Raw genomic sequence first — 23,079 nt, forward strand, 5'->3', positions numbered from 1 at the left:
AGATTATTTTCGCACAGATGATTATTCGTATCATCCCTTTCATCCAGACAAAAGCTGCAGATTAGGTCATGTAATATGCGTAAATACATGGAGCAGTTGTCATTTCTCATTCACAAAAATATATCTGTGAAAAATGAGATAATTTTTGCACAGATGATTATGCGTAGCATCCTTTTTATCCAGACCAAATCTGGAGATCACTTCTTGTAATATGCGTGAATACATATAGCAGTAGTCATGTCTCATTCACAAACAGTTATCTTTGAAAAATGAGATTATATCTGCACAGTTAATTAATTTCGACATCCCTTTAATCTGGACCAAATCTGAAGATTTCTTCGTGCAATATGCCTGAATACATAGAACAGTCGTCATCTCTCTATCACATATAGATATCTTTAAAAAACTAGATCATATCTGCACAGATAATTATTCGCAGCATCCATTTAATCTGGACCAAATCTGCAGATCACGTCATGTGATATGCGTGAATACATAGAGCAGTCGCCATTTATCATTCACAAACAGATATCTTTCAAAAATGAGATAATTTCTGCACAGATGGTTATTCGCATCATCCCGTTAATCCGGACCGAAGCTGCAGATCACGTGTTGTGATATGCGTGAATACATGGTGCAGTCGTACTTTCTCATTCACAAACAGGTATTTTTGAAAAACTAGATAATTTTCGCACAGATGATTATTCGCAGCATCCCGTTAATCCAGACCAAATCTGCCGATTACGTCTTGTGATATACGTGAATACATGGAGCAGTCAGCATTTCTCATGCACAAACAGATATCTTTAACAAACTAGATCATACCTGCACAGATGATTATTCGCAGCATCCCCTTCACCCAGACAAAAGCTGCAGATTAGGTCTTGTGATATGCGTGAATATATGCAGCAGACGTCATCTCTCATGCACAATAAGATATCTTTAACAAACTAGATCATATCTGCACAGATGATTATTCGCAGCATCCCTTTAATCTGGACCAAATCTGCAGATCACGTCATGTGATATGCGTTAATACATAGAGCAGTCGCCATTTATCATTCACAAACAGATATCTTTGAAAAATGAGATAATTTCTGCACAGATGGTTATTCGCATCATCCCGTTAATCCGGACCGAAGCTGCAGATCACGTGTTGTGATATGCGTGAATACATGGTGCAGTCGTACTTTCTCATTCACAAACAGGTATTTTTGAAAAACTAGATAATTTTCGCACAGATGATTATTCGCAGCATCCCTTTAATCTGGACCAAATCTGCAGATCACGTCATGTGATTTGCGTGAATACATAGGGCAGGCGTCGTTTCTCATTCACAAACAGATATCTTTGAAAAACTACATAATTTCTGCACAGATGATTATTCGCAGCATCCCGTTAATCCAGACCAAATCTGCCGATAACGTCTTGTGATATACGTGAATACATGGAGCAGTCAGCATCTCTCATGCACAAACAGATATCTTTAACAAACTAGATCATATCTGCACAGATGATTATTCGCAGCATCCCCTTCACCCAGACAAAAGCTGCAGATTAGGTCTTGTGATATGCGTGAATATATGCAGCAGACGTCATCTCTCATGCACAATAAGATATCTTTAACAAACTAGATCATATCTGCACAGATGATTATTCGCAGCATCCCTTTAATCAGTCGCAATTTATCATTCACAAACAGATATCTTTGAAAAATGAGATAATTTCTGCACAGATGGTTATTCGCAGCATCCCGTTAATCCGGACCGAAGCTGCAGATCACGTCTTGTGATATGCGTAAATACATGGTGCAGTCGTACTTTCTCATTCACAAACAGGTATCTTTGAAAAATGAGATAATTTCTGCACAGACGATTATTCGTAGCATCCTTTTAACCAGACCGAAAGCTGCAGATTACGTCATGTGATATGCGTGAATACATAGAGCTGTCGTGATTTCTCATTCAAAAACAGGTATCTTTGAAACACTAGATAATTTTCGCACAGATGATTATTCGTATCATCTGTGCGAAAACCCTTTCATCCAGACAAAAGCTGCAGATTAGGTCATGTAATATGCGTAAATACATGGAGCAGTCGCAATTTCTCATTCACAAACAGATATCTTTAACAAACTAGATCATATCTGCACAGATGATTATTCGCAGCATCCCGTTAATCCGGACCGAAGCTGCAAATCACTTCTTGTAATATGCGTAAATACATGGAGCAGTCGTCACTTCTCTATCACAAATAGATACCTTTGAAAAATGAGATAATTTCTGCACAGATGATTATTCGTAGCATCCTTTTCATCCAGACCAAAAGCTGCAGAGCATGTCTTGTGATATGCGTGAATACATAGAGCAGTCGTCATTTCTCATTCACAAACAGATATCTTAAAAAACTAGATCATATCTGCACAGATGATTATTCGCAGCATCCTTTTTATCCAGACCAAAAGCTGCAGATTACGTAATGTGATATGCGTAAATACATGGAGCAGTCGTCACTTCTCTATCACAAATAGATACCTTTGAAAAATGAGATAATTTCTGCACAGATGATTATTCGTAGCATCCTTTTCATCCAGACCAAAAGCTGCAGAATACGTCATGTGATATGCGTGAATACATAGAGCTGTCGTGATTTCTAATTCAAAAACAGGTATCTTCGAAAAATCAGATTATATCTGCACAGATAATTATTTTCGGCATCTCCTTAATCTGGACCAAATCTGAGGATCACTTCATGCAATATGCCTGAATACATAGAACAGTCGTCATCTCTCTATCACATATAGATATCTTTAAAAAACAAGATCATATCTGCACAGATGATTATTCGCAGCATCCCTTTAATCTGAACCAAATCTGCAGATCACTTCTTGTAATATGCGTGAATAAATGGAGCAGACGTAATCCCTCATTCACAAACAGATATCTTCGAAAAATCAGATTATATCTGCACAGATAATTATTTTCGGCATCTCTTTAATCTGGACCAAATCTGAAGATCACTTCATGCAATATGCCTGAATACATAGAACAGTCGTCATCTCTCTATCACATATAGATATCTTTAAAAAACTAGATCATATCTGCACAGATAATTATTTTCGGCAACTCTATAATCTGGACCAAATCTGAAGATCACTTCATGCAATATGCCTGAATACATAGAACAGTCGTAATTTCTCAATCACAAACAGATATCTTTAACAAACTAGATCATATCTGCACACATGATTATTCGCTGCATTCCGTTAATCCGGGCCGAAGCTGCAGATCATGTCTTGTGATATGCGTGAATACATATAGCAGTCGTCATGTCTCATTCACAAACAGATATCTTCGCAAAATCAGCTTATATCTGCACAGATAATTATTTTCGGCATCTCTTTAATCTGGACCATATCTGAAGATCACTTCATGCAATATGCCTGAATACATAGAACAGTCGTCATCTCTCTATCACATATAGATATCTTTAAAAAACTCGATCATATCTGCACAGATGATTATTCGCAGCATTCCTTTCATCCAGACAAAAGCTGCAGATTAGGTCATGTAATATGCGTAAATACATGGAGCACTCGTAATTTCTCATTCACAAACAGATATCTTTAACAAACTAGATCATATCTGCACAGATGATTATTCGCAGCATCCCTTTCATCCAGACAAAAGCTGCAGAATAGGTCTACTAATATACGTAAATTCATGGGGCAGTTGTCATTTCTCATTCACAAAAAGATATCTGTGAAAAACTAGATCATATCTGCACAGATGATTATTCGCAGAATCCCGTTAATCCGGACTGAAGCTGCAGATCACGTCTTGTGATATGCGTGAATACATGGAGCATACGTCATCTCTCATGCGCAAACAGATATCTTTAACAAACTAGATCATATCTGCACGGATGATTATTCGCAGCAAACCTCTCATTTGGATCAAATCTGCAAATCATGTCATGTGATAAGCGTGAATATATATAGCAGTTGTCATCTCTCAAGCACAAACAGAAATCTTTAACAAACTAGATCATATCTGCACAGATGATTATTCGCAGCAACCCTTTCATCTGGGCCAAATCTGCATATTACGTCTTGTGATATGCGTGAATACATGGTGCAGTCGTCATTTCTCATTCACAAAGTGAAATTTTTGAAAAATGAGATAATGTGAGCACAGATGATTATTTTCGGAATCTCTTTAATCTGGACCAAATCTGAAGATCACTTCATGCAATATGCCTGAATACATAGAGCAGTCACCATTTTTCATTTATAAACAGGTATCTCCAAAAAACAGGATTTTATCTGCACAGATGATTATTCACAGCAACCCTTTCATCTGGGCCAAATCTGCAGATTACGTCTTGTGATATGCGTGAATACATGGTGCAGTCGTCATTTCTCATTCACAAAGAGATATGTTTAAAATCAGATCATATATGCACAGATGATTCTTTTCGGAATCTCTTAAATCCGGACCAAATCTACAGATTACATTATGTAATATTCGTGAATACATGGAGCAGTCGTCATTTCTCATTCACAAACAGATATCTTTGAAAAACTAAATAATTTTCGCACAGATGATTATTTGCAGCATCCCGTTAATCCGGACCGCAGCTGCAGTTCACGTCTTGTGATATGCGTGAATAAATGGAGCAGATGTCATCTCTCATTCATAAACAGATATCTTTGAAAAATGAGATAATTTCTGCACAGATAATTATTCGCAGTATCCCTTTAATCTGGACCAAATCTGCAGATAACGTCTTGTGATATGCGTGAATACATAGAGCAGTCGACATTTCTCATTCACAAACAGATATCTTTGAAAAACCAGATCATTTCTGCACAGACGATTATTTGCAGCAGCCCTTTAATCTGTACTAAATCTGCAGATCACGATTTGTGATCAACGTAAATACATAGAGCAGTCGTCATTACTTATTCACAAACAGATATCTTTGAAAAACTAAATAATTTTCGCACAGATGATTATTCGCAGCATCCCATTAATCCGGACCGCAGCTGCAGTTCACGTCTTGTGATATGCGTGAATAAATGGAGCAGACGTCATCTCTCATGCGCAAACAGATATCTTTAACAAACTAGATCATATCTGCACGGATGATTATTCGCAGCATACCTCTCATTTGGATCAAATCTGCAAATCATGTCATGTGATAAGCGTGAATATATATAGCAGTTCTCATCTCTCAAGCACGAACAGAAATCTTTAACAAACTAGATCATATCCGCACAGATGATTATTCGCAGCAACCCTTTCATCTGGGCCAAATCTGCATATTACGTCTTGTGATATGCGTGAATACATGGTGCAGTCGTCATTTCTCATTCACAAAGTGAAATCTTTGAAAAATGAGATAATGTCAGCACAGATGATTATTTTCGGAATCTCTTTAATCTGGACCAAATCTGAAGATCACTTCATGCAATATGCCTGAATACATAGAGCAGTCACCATTTTTCATTTATAAACAGGTATCTCCAAAAAACAGGATTTTATCTGCACAGATGATTATTCTCAGCAACCCTTTCATCTGGGCCAAATCTGCAGATTACGTCTTGTGATATGCGTGAATACATGGTGCAGTCGTCATTTCTCATTCACAAAGAGATATGTTTAAAATCAGATCATATATGCACAGATGATTCTTTTCGGAATCTCTTAAATCCGGACCAAATCTACAGATTACATTATGTAATATTCGTGAATACATGGAGCAGTCGTCATTTCTCATTCACAAACAGATATCTTTGAAAAACTAAATAATTTTCGCACAGATGATTATTTGCAGCATCCCGTTAATCCGGACCGCAGCTGCAGTTCACGTCTTGTGATATGCGTGAATACATGGTGCAGTCGTCATTTCTCATTCACAAAGAGATATCTTTAAAATCAGATCATATCTGCACAGATGATTCTTTTCGGAATCTCTTAAATCCGGACCAAATCTACAGATTACATTATGTAATATTCGTAAATACATGGAGCAGACGTCATCTCTCATTCATAAACAGATATCTTTGAACAATGAGATAATTTCTGCACAGATGATTATTCGCAGTATCCCTTTAATCTGGATCAATCTGCAGATAACGTCTTGTGATATGAGTAAATACATAGAGCAGTCGTTATTTCTATATCACAAACAGATATCTTTAACAAACTCGATTATATCTGCACAGATGAATATTTTCGGAATCTCTTGAATCCGGACCAAACCTACAGATTCAGTTATGTAATATGCGTAAATACACGGAGCAGTCGTCATTTCACATTCACAAACAGATATCTTTGAAAAATGAGATAATTTCTGCACAGATGATTATGCGTAGCATCCTTTTTATCCAGACTAATTCTACCGATTACGTCTTGTGATATGCGTGAATACATGGATGATTATTCGCAGCATCCCGTTAATCCGGGCCGAAGCTGCAGATCATGTCTTGTGATATGCGTGAATAAATGGAGCAGACGTAATCTCTCATTCTCAAACAGATATCTTCGAAAAATCAGATTATATCTGCACAGATAATTATTTTCGGCATCTCTTTAATCTGGACCAAATCTGAAGATCTGGACCAAATCTGAAGATTATTCGCAGCATCCCCTTCACCTAGACAAAAGCTACAGATTAGGTCTTGTGATATGCGTGAATATATGCAGCAGACGTCATCTCTCATGCACAATAAGATATCTTTAACAAACTAGATCATATCTGCACAGACGATTATTCGTAGCATCCTTTTAACCAGACCAAAAGCTGCAGATTACGTCATGTGATATGCGTGAATACATAGAGCTGTCGTGATTTCCCATTCAAAAACAGGTATCTTTGAAAAACTAGATAATTTTCACACAGATGATTATTCGTATCATCTGTGCGAAAACCCTTTCATCCAGACAAAAGCTGCAGATTAGGTCATGTAATATGCGTAAATACATGGAGCAGTCGTAATTTCTCATTCACAAACAGATATCTTTAACAAACTAGATCATATCTGCACAGATGATTATTCGCAGCATCCCGTTAATCCGGACCGAAGCTGCAAATCACGTCTTGTGATATGCGTGAATACATGGTGCAGTCGTACTTTCTCATTGACAAACAGGTATCTTTGAAAAATGAGATTATATCTGCGCAGATAATTATTTTCGGCATCTCTTTAATCTGGACCAAATCTGAAGATCACTTCTTGTAATATGCGTAAATACATGGAGCAGTCGTCATGTCTCATTCACAAACATATATCTTTGAAAAATGAGATTATATCTGCACAGATAATTATTTTCGGCATCTCTTTAATCTGGACCAAATCTGACGATCACTTCTTGTAATATGCGTAAATACATGGAGCAGTCGTCACTTCTCTATCACAAATAGATACCTTTGAAAAATGAGATAATTTCTGCACAGATGATTATTCGTAGCATCCATTTCATCCAGACCAAAAGCTGCAGAGCACGTCTTGTGATATGCGTGAATACATAGAGCAGTCGTCATTTCTCATTCACAAACAGATATCTTTAAAAAACTAGATCATATCTGCACAGATGATTATTCGCAGCATCCTTTTTATCCAGACCAAAAGCTGCAGATTACGTAATGTGATATGCGTAAATACATGGAGCAGTCGTAATTTCTCATTCAAAAACAGGTATCTTTGAAAAACTAGATAATTTTCGCACAGATGATTATTCGTATCATCCTATTTGTCCAGACCAAATCTGCAGATCACTTCTTGTAATATGCGTGAATACATATAGCATTCATCATTTCTCTATCACAAATAGATATCTTTAAAAAACTAGATCATATCTGCACAGATGATTATTCGCAGCATCCCGTTAATCCGGGCCGCAGCTGCAGATCATGTCTTGTGATATGCGTGAATACATGGAGCAGACGTAATCTCTCGTTCACAAACAGATACCTTTGAAAAATGAGATAATTTCTGCACAGATGATTATTCGTAGCATCCTTTTTATCCAGACCAAATCTGGAGATCACTTCTAGTAATATGCGTGAATACATATAGCAATCGTCATGTCTCATTCAAAAACAGATATCTTTAATAAACTAGATAATATCTGCACAGATGGCTATTCGCAGCATCCCGTTAATCCGGGCCGAAGCTGCAGATCATGTCTTGTGATATGCGTGAATACATGGAGCAGACGTAATCTCTCATTCAGAAACAGATATCTTTGAAAAACGAGATAATTTTCGCACAGATGATTATTCGTATCATCCCTTTCATCCAGACAAAAGCTGCAGATTAGGTCATGTAATATGCGTAAATACATGGAGCAGGTGTCATTTCTCATTCACAAAAATATATCTGTGAAAAATGAGATAATTTTTGCACAGATGATTATGCGTAGCATCCTTTTTATCCAGACCAAATCTGGAGATCACTTCTTGTAATATGCGTGAATACATATAGCAGTAGTCATGTCTCATTCACAAACAGATATCTTTAACAAACTAGATCATATCTGCACAGATGATTATTCGCAGCATCCCTTTAATCTGGACCAAATCTGCAGATCAGGTCATGTAATATGCGTAAATACATGGAGCACTCGTAATTTCTCATTCACAAACAGATACCTTTGAAAAATGAGATAATTTCTGCACAGATGATTATTCGTAGCATCCTTTTTATCCAGACCAAAAGCTGCAGATCACTTCTTGTAATATGCGTGAATACATAGAACAGTCGTCATCTCTCTATCACATATAGATATCTTTAAAAAACAAGATCATATCTGCACAGATGATTATTCGCAGCATCCATTTAATCTGAACCAAATCTGCAGATCACTTCTTGTAATATGCGTGAATAAATGGAGCAGAGGTAATCTCTCATTCACAAACAGATATCTTCGAAAAATCAGATTATATCTGCACAGATAATTATTTTCGGCATCTCTTTAATCTGGACCAAATCTGAAGATCATTTCATGCAATATGCCTGAATACATAGAACAGTCGTCATCTCTCTATCACATATAGATATCTTTAAAAAACAAGATCATATCTGCACAGATAATTATTCGCAGTATCCCTTTAATCTGGACCAAATCTGCAGATAACGTCTTGTGATATGCGTGAATACATAGAGCAGTCGACATTTCTCATTCACAAACAGATATCTTTGAAAAACCAGATCATTTCTGCACAGACGATTATTTGCAGCAGCCCTTTAATCTGTACTAAATCTGCAGATCACGATTTGTGATCAACGTAAATACATAGAGCAGTCGTCATTACTTATTCACAAACAGATATCTTTGAAAAACTAAATAATTTTCGCACAGATGATTATTCGCAGCATCCCGTTAATCCGGACCGCAGCTGCAGTTCACGTCTTGTGATATGCGTGAATAAATGGAGCAGACGTCATCTCTCATGCGCAAACAGATATCTTTAATAAACTAGATCATATCTGCACGGATGATTATTCGCAGCATACCTCTCATTTGGATCAAATCTGCAAATCATGTCATGTGATAAGCGTGAATATATATAGCAGTTCTCATCGCTCAAGCACAAACAAAAATCTTTAACAAACTAGATCATATCCGCACAGATGATTATTCGCAGCAACCCTTTCATCTGGGCCAAATCTGCATATTACGTCTTGTGATATGCGTGAATACATGGTGCAGTCGTCATTTCTCATTCACAAAGAGATATCTTTAAAATCAGATCATATCTGCACAGATGATTCTTTTCGGAATCTCTTTAATCTGGACCAAATCTGAATATCACTTCATGCAATATGCCTGAATACATAGAGCAGTCATCATTTTTCATTTATAAACAGGTATCTCCAAAAAACAGGATTTTATCTGCCCAGATGATTATTCTCAGCAACCCTTTCATCTGGGCCAAATCTGCAGATTACGTCTTGTGATATGCGTGAATACATGGTGCAGTCGTCATTTCTCATTCACAAAGAGATATCTTTAAAATCAGATCATATCTGCACAGATGATTCTTTTCGGAATCTCTTAAATCCGGACCAAATCTACAGATTACATTATGTAATATTCGTAAATACATGGAGCAGTCGTCATTTCTCATTCACAAAGAGATATCTTTAAAATCAGATCATATCTGCACAGATAATTATTTTCGGCAACTCTATAATCTGGACCAAATCTGAAGATCACTTCATGCAATATGCCTGAATACATAGAACAGTCGTAATTTCTCAATCACAAACAGATATCTTTAACAAACTAGATCATATCTGCACACATGATTATTCGCAGCATTCCGTTAATCCGGGCCGAAGCTGCAGATCATGTCTTGTGATATGCGTGAATACATATAGCAGTCGTCATGTCTCATTCACAAACAGATATCTTCGCAAAATCAGATTATATCTGCACAGATAATTATTTTCGGCATCTCTTTAATCTGGACCAAATCTGAAGATCACTTCATGCAATATGCCTGAATACATAGAACAGTCGTCATCTCTCTATCACATATAGATATCTTTAAAAAACTAGATCATATCTGCACAGATGATTATTCGCAGCATCCCCTTCACCCAGACAAAAGCTGCAGATTAGGTCTTGTGATATGCGTGAATATATGCAGCAGACGTCATCTCTCATGCACAATAAGATATCTTTAACAAACTAGATCATATCTGCACAGATGATTATTCGCAGCATCCCTTTAATCAGTCGCAATTTATCATTCACAAACAGATATCTTTGAAAACTGAGATAATTTCTGCACAGATGGTTATTCGCAGCATCCCGTTAATCCGGACCGAAGCTGCAGATCACGTCTTGTGATATGCGTAAATACATGGTGCAGTCGTACTTTCTCATTCACAAACAGGTATCTTTGAAAAATGAAATAATTTCTGCACAGACGATTATTCGTAGCATCCTTTTAACCAGACCGAAAGCTGCAGATTACGTCATGTGATATGCGTGAATACATAGAGCTGTCGTGATTTCTCATTCAAAAACAGGTATCTTTGAAACACTAGATAATTTTCGCACAGATGATTATTCGTATCATCTGTGCGAAAACCCTTTCATCCAGACAAAAGCTGCAGATTAGGTCATGTAATATGCGTAAATACATGCAGCAGTCGCAATTTCTCATTCACAAACAGATATCTTTAACAAACTAGATCATATCTGCACAGATGATTATTCGCAGCATCCCGTTAATCCGGACCGAAGCTGCAAATAACGTCTTGTGATATGCGTGAATACATGGTGCAGTCGTACTTTCTCATTGACAAACAGGTATCTTTGAAAAATGAGATTATATCTGCGCAGATAATTATTTTCGGCATCTCTTTAATCTGGACCAAATCTGAAGATCACTTCTTGTAATATGCGTAAATACATGGAGCAGTCGTCACTTCTCTATCACAAATAGATACCTTTGAAAAATGAGATAATTTCTGCACAGATGATTATTCGTAGCATCCTTTTCATCCAGACCAAAAGCTGCAGAGCACGTCTTGTGATATGCGTGAATACATAGAGCAGTCGTCATTTCTCATTCACAAACAGATATCTTAAAAAACTAGATCATATCTGCACAGATGATTATTCGCAGCATCCTTTTTATCCAGACCAAAAGCTGCAGATTACGTAATGTGATATGCGTAAATACATGGAGCAGTCGTCACTTCTCTATCACAAATAGATACCTTTGAAAAATGAGATAATTTCTGCACAGATGATTATTCGTAGCATCCTTTTCATCCAGACCAAAAGCTGCAGAGCACGTATTGTGATATGCGTGAATACATATAACATTCGTCATTTCTCATTCACAAACAGATACCTTTGTAAAATGAGATAATTTCTGCACAGATGATTATTCGTAGCATCCTTTTTATCCAGACAAAAAGCTGCAGAATACGTCATGTGATATGCGTGAATACATAGAGCTGTCGTGATTTCTAATTCAAAAACAGGTATCTTTGAAAAACTAGATCATATCTGCACAGATGATTATTCGCAGCATCCCGTTAATCCGGGCCGTAGCTGCAGATCATGTCTTGTGATATGCGTGAATAAATGGAGCAGACGTAATCTCTCATTCACAAACAGATATCTTCGAAAAATCAGATTATATCTGCACAGATAATTATTTTCGGCATCTCCTTAATCTGGACCAAATCTGAGGATCACTTCATGCAATATGCCTGAATACATAGAACAGTCGTCATCTCTCTATCACATATAGATATCTTTAAAAAACAAGATCATATCTGCACAGATGATTATTCGCAGCATCCCTTTAATCTGAACCAAATCTGCAGATCACTTCTTGTAATATGCGTGAATAAATGGAGCAGACGTAATCTCTCATTCACAAACAGATATCTTCGAAAAATCAGATTATATCTGCACAGATAATTATTTTCGGCATCTCTTTAATCTGGACCAAATCTGAAGATCACTTCATGCAATATGCCTGAATACATAGAACAGTCGTCATCTCTCTATCACATATAGATATCTTTAAAAAACTAGATCATATCTGCACAGATAATTATTTTCGGCAACTCTATAATCTGGACCAAATCTGAAGATCACTTCATGCAATATGCCTGAATACATAGAACAGTCGTAATTTCTCAATCACAAACAGATATCTTTAACAAACTAGATCATATCTGCACACATGATTATTCGCTGCATTCCGTTAATCCGGGCCGAAGCTGCAGATCATGTCTTGTGATATGCGTGAAAACATATAGCAGTCGTCATGTCTCATTCACAAACAGATATCTTCGCAAAATCAGATTATATCTGCACAGATAATTATATTCGGCATCTCTTTAATCTGGACCAAATCTGAAGATCACTTCATGCAATATGCCTGAATACATAGAACAGTCGTCATCTCTCTATCACATATAGATATCTTTAAAAAACTAGATCATATCTGCACAGATGATTATTCGCAGCATCCCTTTCATCCAGACAAAAGCTGCAGATTAGGTCATGTAATATGCGTAAATACATAGAGCAGTCGTCATTACTTATTCACAAACAGATATCTTTGAAAAACTAAATAATTTTCGCACAGATGATTATTCGCAGCATCCCGTTAATCCGGACCGAAGCTGCAGTTCAGGTCTTGTGATATGCGTGAATAAATGGAGCAGACGTCATCTCTCATTCATAAACAGATATCTTTGAAAAATGAGATAATTTCTGCACAGATGATTATTCGCAGTATCCCTTTAATCTGGATCAATCTGCAGATAACGTCTTGTGAAATGCGTAAATACATAGAGCTGTCGTCATTTCTCATTCACAAACAGATATCTTTGAAAAACTAAATAATTTTCGCACAGATGATTATTCGCAGCATCCCGTTAATCCGGACCGAAGCTGCAGTTCAGGTCTTGTGATATGCGTGAATAAATGGAGCAGACGTAATCTCTCATTCTCAAACAGATATCTTCGAAAAATCAGATTATATCTGCACAGATAATTATTCGCAGTATCCCTTTAATCTGGATCAATCTGCAGATAACGTCTTGTGATATGAGTAAATACATAGAGCAGTCGTCATTTCTCATTCACAAACAGATATCTTTGAAAAATGAGATAATTTCTGCACAGATGATTATGCGTAGCATCCTTTTTATCCAGACTAATTCTACCGATTACGTCTTGTGATATGCGTGAATACATGGATGATTATTCGCAGCATCCCGTTAATCCGGACCGAAGCTGCAGATCATGTCTTGTGATATGCGTGAATAAATGGAGCAGACGTAATCTCTCATTCTCAAACAGATATCTTCGAAAAATCAGATTATATCTGCACAGATAATTATTTTCGGCATCTCTTTAATCTGGACCAAATCTGAAGATCACTTCATGCAATATGCCTGAATACATAGAACAGTCGTCATCTCTCTATCACATATAGATATCTTTAAAAAACAAGATCATATCTGCACAGATGATTATTCGCAGCATCTCTTTCATCCAGACAAAAGCTGCAGATTAGGTCATGTAATATGCGTAAATACATGGAGCACTCGTAATTTCTCATTCACAAACAGATATCTTTAACAAACTAGATAATATCTGCACAGATGATTATTCGCAGCATCCCTTTAATCTGGACCAAATCTGCAGATCACTTCTTGTAATATGCGTGAATACATATAGAAGTTGTCATGTCTCATTCACAAACAGATATCTTTGAAAAATGAGATTATATCTGCACAGTTAATTATTTTCGGCATCTCTTTAATCTGGACAAAAATCTTAAGATCACTTCATGCAATATGCCTGAATACATCGAGCAGTCATCATTTCTCTATCACAAATAGATATCTTTAATAAACTAGATCATATCTGCACAGATGATTATTCGCAGTATCCCGTTAATCCGGGCCGTAGCTGCAGATCATGTCTTGTGATATGCGTGAATACATGGTGCAGTCGTACTTTCTCATTGACAAACAGGTATCTTTGAAAAATGAGATTATATCTGCGCAGATAATTATTTTCGGCATCTCTTTAATCTGGACCAAATCTGAAGATCACTTCTTGTAATATGCGTAAATACATGGAGCAGTCGTCACTTCTCTATCACAAATAGATACCTTTGAAAAATGAGATAATTTCTGCACAGATGATTATTCGTAGCATCCTTTTCATCCAGACCAAAAGCTGCAGAGCACGTCTTGTGATATGCGTGAATACATAGAGCAGTCGTCATTTCTCATTCACAAACAGATATCTTAAAAAACTAGATCATATCTGCACAGATGATTATTCGCAGCATCCTTTTTATCCAGACCAAAAGCTGCAGATTACGTAATGTGATATGCGTAAATACATGGAGCAGTCGTCACTTCTCTATCACAAATAGATACCTTTGAAAAATGAGATAATTTCTGCACAGATGATTATTCGTAGCATCCTTTTCATCCAGACCAAAAGCTGCAGAGCACGTATTGTGATATGCGTGAATACATATAACATTCGTCATTTCTCATTCACAAACAGATACCTTTGTAAAATGAGATAATTTCTGCACAGATGATTATTCGTAGCATCCTTTTTATCCAGACAAAAAGCTGCAGAATACGTCATGTGATATGCGTGAATACATAGAGCTGTCGTGATTTCTAATTCAAAAACAGGTATCTTTGAAAAACTAGATCATATCTGCACAGATGATTATTCGCAGCATCCCGTTAATCCGGGCCGTAGCTGCAGATCATGTCTTGTGATATGCGTGAATAAATGGAGCAGACGTAATCTCTCATTCACAAACAGATATCTTCGAAAAATCAGATTATATCTGCACAGATAATTATTTTCGGCATCTCCTTAATCTGGACCAAATCTGAGGATCACTTCATGCAATATGCCTGAATACATAGAACAGTCGTCATCTCTCTATCACATATAGATATCTTTAAAAAACAAGATCATATCTGCACAGATGATTATTCGCAGCATCCCTTTAATCTGAACCAAATCTGCAGATCACTTCTTGTAATATGCGTGAATAAATGGAGCAGACGTAATCTCTCATTCACAAACAGATATCTTCGAAAAATCAGATTATATCTGCACAGATAATTATTTTCGGCATCTCTTTAATCTGGACCAAATCTGAAGATCACTTCATGCAATATGCCTGAATACATAGAACAGTCGTCATCTCTCTATCACATATAGATATCTTTAAAAAACTAGATCATATCTGCACAGATAATTATTTTCGGCAACTCTATAATCTGGACCAAATCTGAAGATCACTTCATGCAATATGCCTGAATACATAGAACAGTCGTAATTTCTCAATCACAAACAGATATCTTTAACAAACTAGATCATATCTGCACACATGATTATTCGCTGCATTCCGTTAATCCGGGCCGAAGCTGCAGATCATGTCTTGTGATATGCGTGAAAACATATAGCAGTCGTCATGTCTCATTCACAAACAGATATCTTCGCAAAATCAGATTATATCTGCACAGATAATTATATTCGGCATCTCTTTAATCTGGACCAAATCTGAAGATCACTTCATGCAATATGCCTGAATACATAGAACAGTCGTCATCTCTCTATCACATATAGATATCTTTAAAAAACTAGATCATATCTGCACAGATGATTATTCGCAGCATCCCTTTCATCCAGACAAAAGCTGCAGATTAGGTCATGTAATATGCGTAAATACATAGAGCAGTCGTCATTACTTATTCACAAACAGATATCTTTGAAAAACTAAATAATTTTCGCACAGATGATTATTCGCAGCATCCCGTTAATCCGGACCGAAGCTGCAGTTCAGGTCTTGTGATATGCGTGAATAAATGGAGCAGACGTCATCTCTCATTCATAAACAGATATCTTTGAAAAATGAGATAATTTCTGCACAGATGATTATTCGCAGTATCCCTTTAATCTGGATCAATCTGCAGATAACGTCTTGTGAAATGCGTAAATACATAGAGCTGTCGTCATTTCTCATTCACAAACAGATATCTTTGAAAAACTAAATAATTTTCGCACAGATGATTATTCGCAGCATCCCGTTAATCCGGACCGAAGCTGCAGTTCAGGTCTTGTGATATGCGTGAATAAATGGAGCAGACGTAATCTCTCATTCTCAAACAGATATCTTCGAAAAATCAGATTATATCTGCACAGATAATTATTCGCAGTATCCCTTTAATCTGGATCAATCTGCAGATAACGTCTTGTGATATGAGTAAATACATAGAGCAGTCGTCATTTCTCATTCACAAACAGATATCTTTGAAAAATGAGATAATTTCTGCACAGATGATTATGCGTAGCATCCTTTTTATCCAGACTAATTCTACCGATTACGTCTTGTGATATGCGTGAATACATGGATGATTATTCGCAGCATCCCGTTAATCCGGACCGAAGCTGCAGATCATGTCTTGTGATATGCGTGAATAAATGGAGCAGACGTAATCTCTCATTCTCAAACAGATATCTTCGAAAAATCAGATTATATCTGCACAGATAATTATTTTCGGCATCTCTTTAATCTGGACCAAATCTGAAGATCACTTCATGCAATATGCCTGAATACATAGAACAGTCGTCATCTCTCTATCACATATAGATATCTTTAAAAAACAAGATCATATCTGCACAGATGATTATTCGCAGCATCTCTTTCATCCAGACAAAAGCTGCAGATTAGGTCATGTAATATGCGTAAATACATGGAGCACTCGTAATTTCTCATTCACAAACAGATATCTTTAACAAACTAGATAATATCTGCACAGATGATTATTCGCAGCATCCCTTTAATCTGGACCAAATCTGCAGATCACTTCTTGTAATATGCGTCAATACATATAGAAGTTGTCATGTCTCATTCACAAACAGATATCTTTGAAAAATGAGATTATATCTGCACAGTTAATTATTTTCGGCATCTCTTTAATCTGGACAAAAATCTTAAGATCACTTCATGCAATATGCCTGAATACATCGAGCAGTCATCATTTCTCTATCACAAATAGATATCTTTAATAAACTAGATCATATCTGCACAGATGATTATTCGCAGTATCCCGTTAATCCGGGCCGTAGCTGCAGATCATGTCTTGTGATATGCGTGAATAAATGGAGCAGACGTAATCTCTCATTCACAAACAGATATCATTAAAATCAGATCATATCTGCACAGATAATTATTTTCGGCATCTCCTTAATCTGGACCAAATCTGAGGATCACTTCATGCAATATGCCTGAATACATAGAACAGTCGTAATCTCTCTATCACATATAGATATCTTTAAAAAACAAGATCATATCTGCACAGATGATTATTCGCAGCATCCCTTTCATCCAGACAAAAGCTGCAGATTAGGTCATGTAATATGCGTAAATACATGGAGCACTCGTAATTTCTCATTCACAAACAGATATCTTTAACAAACTAGATCATATCTGCACAGATGATTATTCGCAGCATCCCTTTAATCTGGACCAAATCTGCAGATCACTTCTTGTAATATGCGTGAATACATATAGCAGTTGTCATGTCTCATTCACAAACAGATATCTTTGAAAAATGAGATTATATCTGCACAGTTAATTATTTTCGGCATCTCTTTAATCTGGACAAAAATCTTAAGATCACTTCATGCAATATGCCTGAATACATAGAGCAGTCATCATTTCTCTATCACAAATAGATATCTTTAATAAACTAGATCATATCTGCACAGATGATTATTCGCAGCATCCCGTTAATCCGGGCCGTAGCTGCAGATCATGTCTTGTGATATGCGTGAATAAATGGAGCAGACGTAATCTCTCATTCTCAAACAGATATCTTCGAAAAATCAGATTATATCTGCACAGATAATTATTTTCGGCATCTCTTTAATCTGGACCAAATCTGAAGATCACTTCATGCAATATGCCTGAATACATAGAGCAGTCATCATTTCTCTATCACAAATAGATATCTTTAATAAACCAGATCATTTCTGCACAGACGATTATTTGCAGCAGCCCTTTAATCTGTACTAAATCTACAGATCACGATTTGTGATCAACGTAAATACATAGAGCAGTCGTCATTACTTATTCACAAACAGATATTTTTGAAAAACTAAATAATTTTCGCACAGATGATTATTCGCAGCATCCCGTTAATCCGGACCGAAGCTGCAGTTCAGGTCTTGTGATATGCGTGAATAAATGGAGCAGACGTCATCTCTCATTCATAAACAGATATCTTTGAAAAATGAGATAATTTCTGCACAGATGATTATTCGCAGTATCCCTTTAATCTGGATCAATCTGCAGATAACGTCTTGTGAAATGCGTAAATACATAGAGCTGTCGTCATTTCTCATTCACAAACAGATATCTTTGAAAAACTAAATAATTTTCGCACAGATGATTATTCGCAGCATCCCGTTAATCCGGACCGAAGCTGCAGTTCAGGTCTTGTGATATGCGTGAATAAATGGAGCAGACGTAATCTCTCATTCTCAAACAGATATCTTCGAAAAATCAGATTATATCTGCACAGATAATTATTCGCAGTATCCCTTTAATCTGGATCAATCTGCAGATAACGTCTTGTGATATGAGTAAATACATAGAGCAGTCGTCATTTCTATATCACAAACAGATATCTTTAACAAACTCGATTATATCTGCACAGATGAATATTTTCGGAATCTCTTGAATCCGGACCAAACCTACAGATTAAGTTATGTAATATGCGTAAATACACGGAACAGTCGTCATTTCTCATTCACAAACAGATATCTTTAACAAACTAGATAATATCTGCACAGATGATTATTCGCAGCATCCCTTTAATCTGGACCAAATCTGCAGATCACTTCTTGTAATATGCGTGAATACATAGAGCAGTCATCATTTCTCTATCACAAATAGATATCTTTAATAAACTAGATCATATCTGCACAGATGATTATTCGCAGCATCCCGTTAATCCGGGCCGTAGCTGCAGATCATGTCTTGTGATATGCGTGAATAAATGGAGCAGACGTAATCTCTCATTCTCAAACAGATATCTTCGAAAAATCAGATTATATCTGCACAGATAATTATTTTCGGCATCTCTTTATTCTGGACCAAATCTGAAGATCACTTCATGCAATATGCCTGAATACATAGAACAGTCGTAATCTCTCTATCACATATAGATATCTTTAAAAAACAAGATCATATCTGCACAGATGATTATTCGCAGCATCCCTTTCATCCAGACAAAAGCTGCAGATTAGGTCATGTAATATGCGTAAATACATGGAGCACTCGTAATTTCTCATTCACAAACAGATATCTTTAACAAACTAGATAATATCTGCACAGATGATTATTCGCAGCATCCCTTTAATCTGGACCAAATCTGCAGATCACTTCTTGTAATATGCGTGAATACATATAGAAGTTGTCATGTCTCATTCACAAACAGATATCTTTGAAAAATGAGATTATATCTGCACAGTTAATTATTTTCGGCATCTCTTTAATCTGGACAAAAATCTTAAGATCACTTCATGCAATATGCCTGAATACATAGAGCAGTCATCATTTCTCTATCACAAATAGATATCTTTAATAAACTAGATCATATCTGCACAGATGATTATTCGCAGTATCCCGTTAATCCGGGCCGTAGCTGCAGATCATGTCTTGTGATATGCGTGAATAAATGGAGCAGACGTAATCTCTCATTCACAAACAGATATCATTAAAATCAGATCATATCTGCACAGATAATTATTTTCGGCATCTCCTTAATCTGGACCAAATCTGAGGATCACTTCATGCAATATGCCTGAATACATAGAACAGTCGTAATCTCTCTATCACATATAGATATCTTTAAAAACAAGATCATATCTGCACAGATGATTATTCGCAGCATCCCTTTCATCCAGACAAAAGCTGCAGATTAGGTCATGTAATATGCGTAAATACATGGAGCACTCGTAATTTCTCATTCACAAACAGATATCTTTAACAAACTAGATCATATCTGCACAGATGATTATTCGCAGCATCCCTTTAATCTGGACCAAATCTGCAGATCACTTCTTGTAATATGCGTGAATACATATAGCAGTTGTCATGTCTCATTCACAAACAGATATCTTTGAAAAATGGGATTATATCTGCACAGTTAATTATTTTCGGCATCTCTTTAATCTGGACAAAAATCTGAAGATCACTTCATGCAATATGCCTGAATACATAGAGCAGTCATCATTTCTCAATCACAAATAGATATCTTTAATAAACTAGGTCATATCTGCACAGATGATTATTCGCAGCATCCCTTTCATCCAGACAAAAGCTGCAAATTAGGTCATGTAATATGCGTAAATACATGGAGCACTCGTAATTTCTCATTCACAAACAGATATCTTTAACAAACTAGATCATATCTGCACAGATGATTATTCGCAGCATCCCTTTAATCTGGACCAAGTCTGCAGATCACTTCTTGTAATATGCGTGAATACATATAGCAGTTGTCATGTCTCATTAACAAACAGATATCTTTGAAAAATGAGATTATATCTGCACAGTTAATTATTTTCGGCATCTCTTTAATCTGGACAAAAATCTGAAGATCACTTCATGCAATATGCCTGAATACATAGAGCAGTCATCATTTCTCTATCACAAATAGATATCTTTAATAAACTAGATCATATCTGCACAGATGATTATTCGCAGCATCCCGTTAATCCGGGCCGTAGCTGCAGATCATGTCTTGTGATATGCGTGAATAAATGGAGCAGACGTAATCTCTCATTCACAAACAGATATCTTTGAAAAATGAGATTATATCTGCACGGTTAATTATTTTCGGCATCTCTTTCATCTGGACCAAATCTGAAGATCACTTCATGCAATATGCCTGAATACATAGAACAGTCGTCATCTCTCTATCACATATAGATATCTTTAAAAAACAAGATCATACCTGCACAGATGATTATTCGCAGCATCCCTTTCATCCAGACAAAAGCTGCAGATTAGGTCATGTAATATGCGTAAATACATGGAGCACTCGTAATTTCTCATTCACAAACAGATATCTTTAACAAACTAGATCATATCTGCACAGATGATTATTCGCAGCATCCCTTTAATCTGGACCAAATCTGCAGATCACTTCTTGTAATATGCGTGAATACATATAGCAGTTGTCATGTCTCATTCACAAACAGATATCTTTGAAAAATGAGATTATATCTGCACAGTTAATTATTTTCGGCATCTCTTTAATCTGGACAAAAATCTTAAGATCACTTCATGCAATATGCCTGAATACATAGAGCAGTCATCATTTCTCTATCACAAATAGATATCTTTAATAAACTAGATCATATCTGCACAGATGATTATTCGCAGTATCCCGTTAATCCGGGCCGTAGCTGCAGATCATGTCTTGTGATATGCGTGAATAAATGGAGCAGACGTAATCTCTCATTCACAAACAGATATCATTAAAATCAGATCATATCCGCACAGATAATTATTTTCGGCATCTCCTTAATCTGGACCAAATCTGAGATCACTTCATGCAATATGCCTGAATACATAGAACAGTCGTAATCTCTCTATCACATATAGATATCTTTCAAAAACAGATCATATCTGCACAGATGATTATTCGCAGCATCCCTTTCATCCAGACAAAAGCTGCAGATTAGGTCATGTAATATGCGTAAATACATGGAGCACCGTAATTCTCATTCACAAACAGATATCTTTAACAAACTAGATATATCTGCACAGATGATTATTCGCAGCATCCCTTTAATCTGGACCAAATCTGCAGATCACTTCTTGTAATATGCGTGAATCGATATCTCACAGATTATATTATCGCACATCTTTAATCTGACAAAATCTAAGATCACTTCTGAATATCTAATACATAAAGCAGTTGTCATGTCTCATTCACAAACAGATATCTTTGAAAAATGGGATTATATCTGCACAGTTAATTATTTTCGGCATCTCTTTAATCTGGACAAAAATCTGAAGATCACTTCATGCAATATGCCTGAATACATAGAGCAGTCATCATTTCTCAATCACAAATAGATATCTTTAATAAACTAGGTCATATCTGCACAGATGATTATTCGCAGCATCCCTTTCATCCAGACAAAAGCTGCAAATTAGGTCATGTAATATGCGTAAATACATGGAGCACTCGTAATTTCTCATTCACAAACAGATATCTTTAACAAACTAGATCATATCTGCACAGATGATTATTCGCAGCATCCCTTTAATCTGGACCAAGTCTGCAGATCACTTCTTGTAATATGCGTGAATACATATAGCAGTTGTCATGTCTCATTAACAAACAGATATCTTTGAAAAATGAGATTATATCTGCACAGTTAATTATTTTCGGCATCTCTTTAATCTGGACAAAAATCTGAAGATCACTTCATGCAATATGCCTGAATACATAGA

This window comes from Nasonia vitripennis (assembly GCF_009193385.2).
Source record: "Nasonia vitripennis strain AsymCx chromosome 2 unlocalized genomic scaffold, Nvit_psr_1.1 chr2_random0002, whole genome shotgun sequence".
Taxonomy (NCBI): Eukaryota; Metazoa; Arthropoda; class Insecta; order Hymenoptera; family Pteromalidae; genus Nasonia; species Nasonia vitripennis.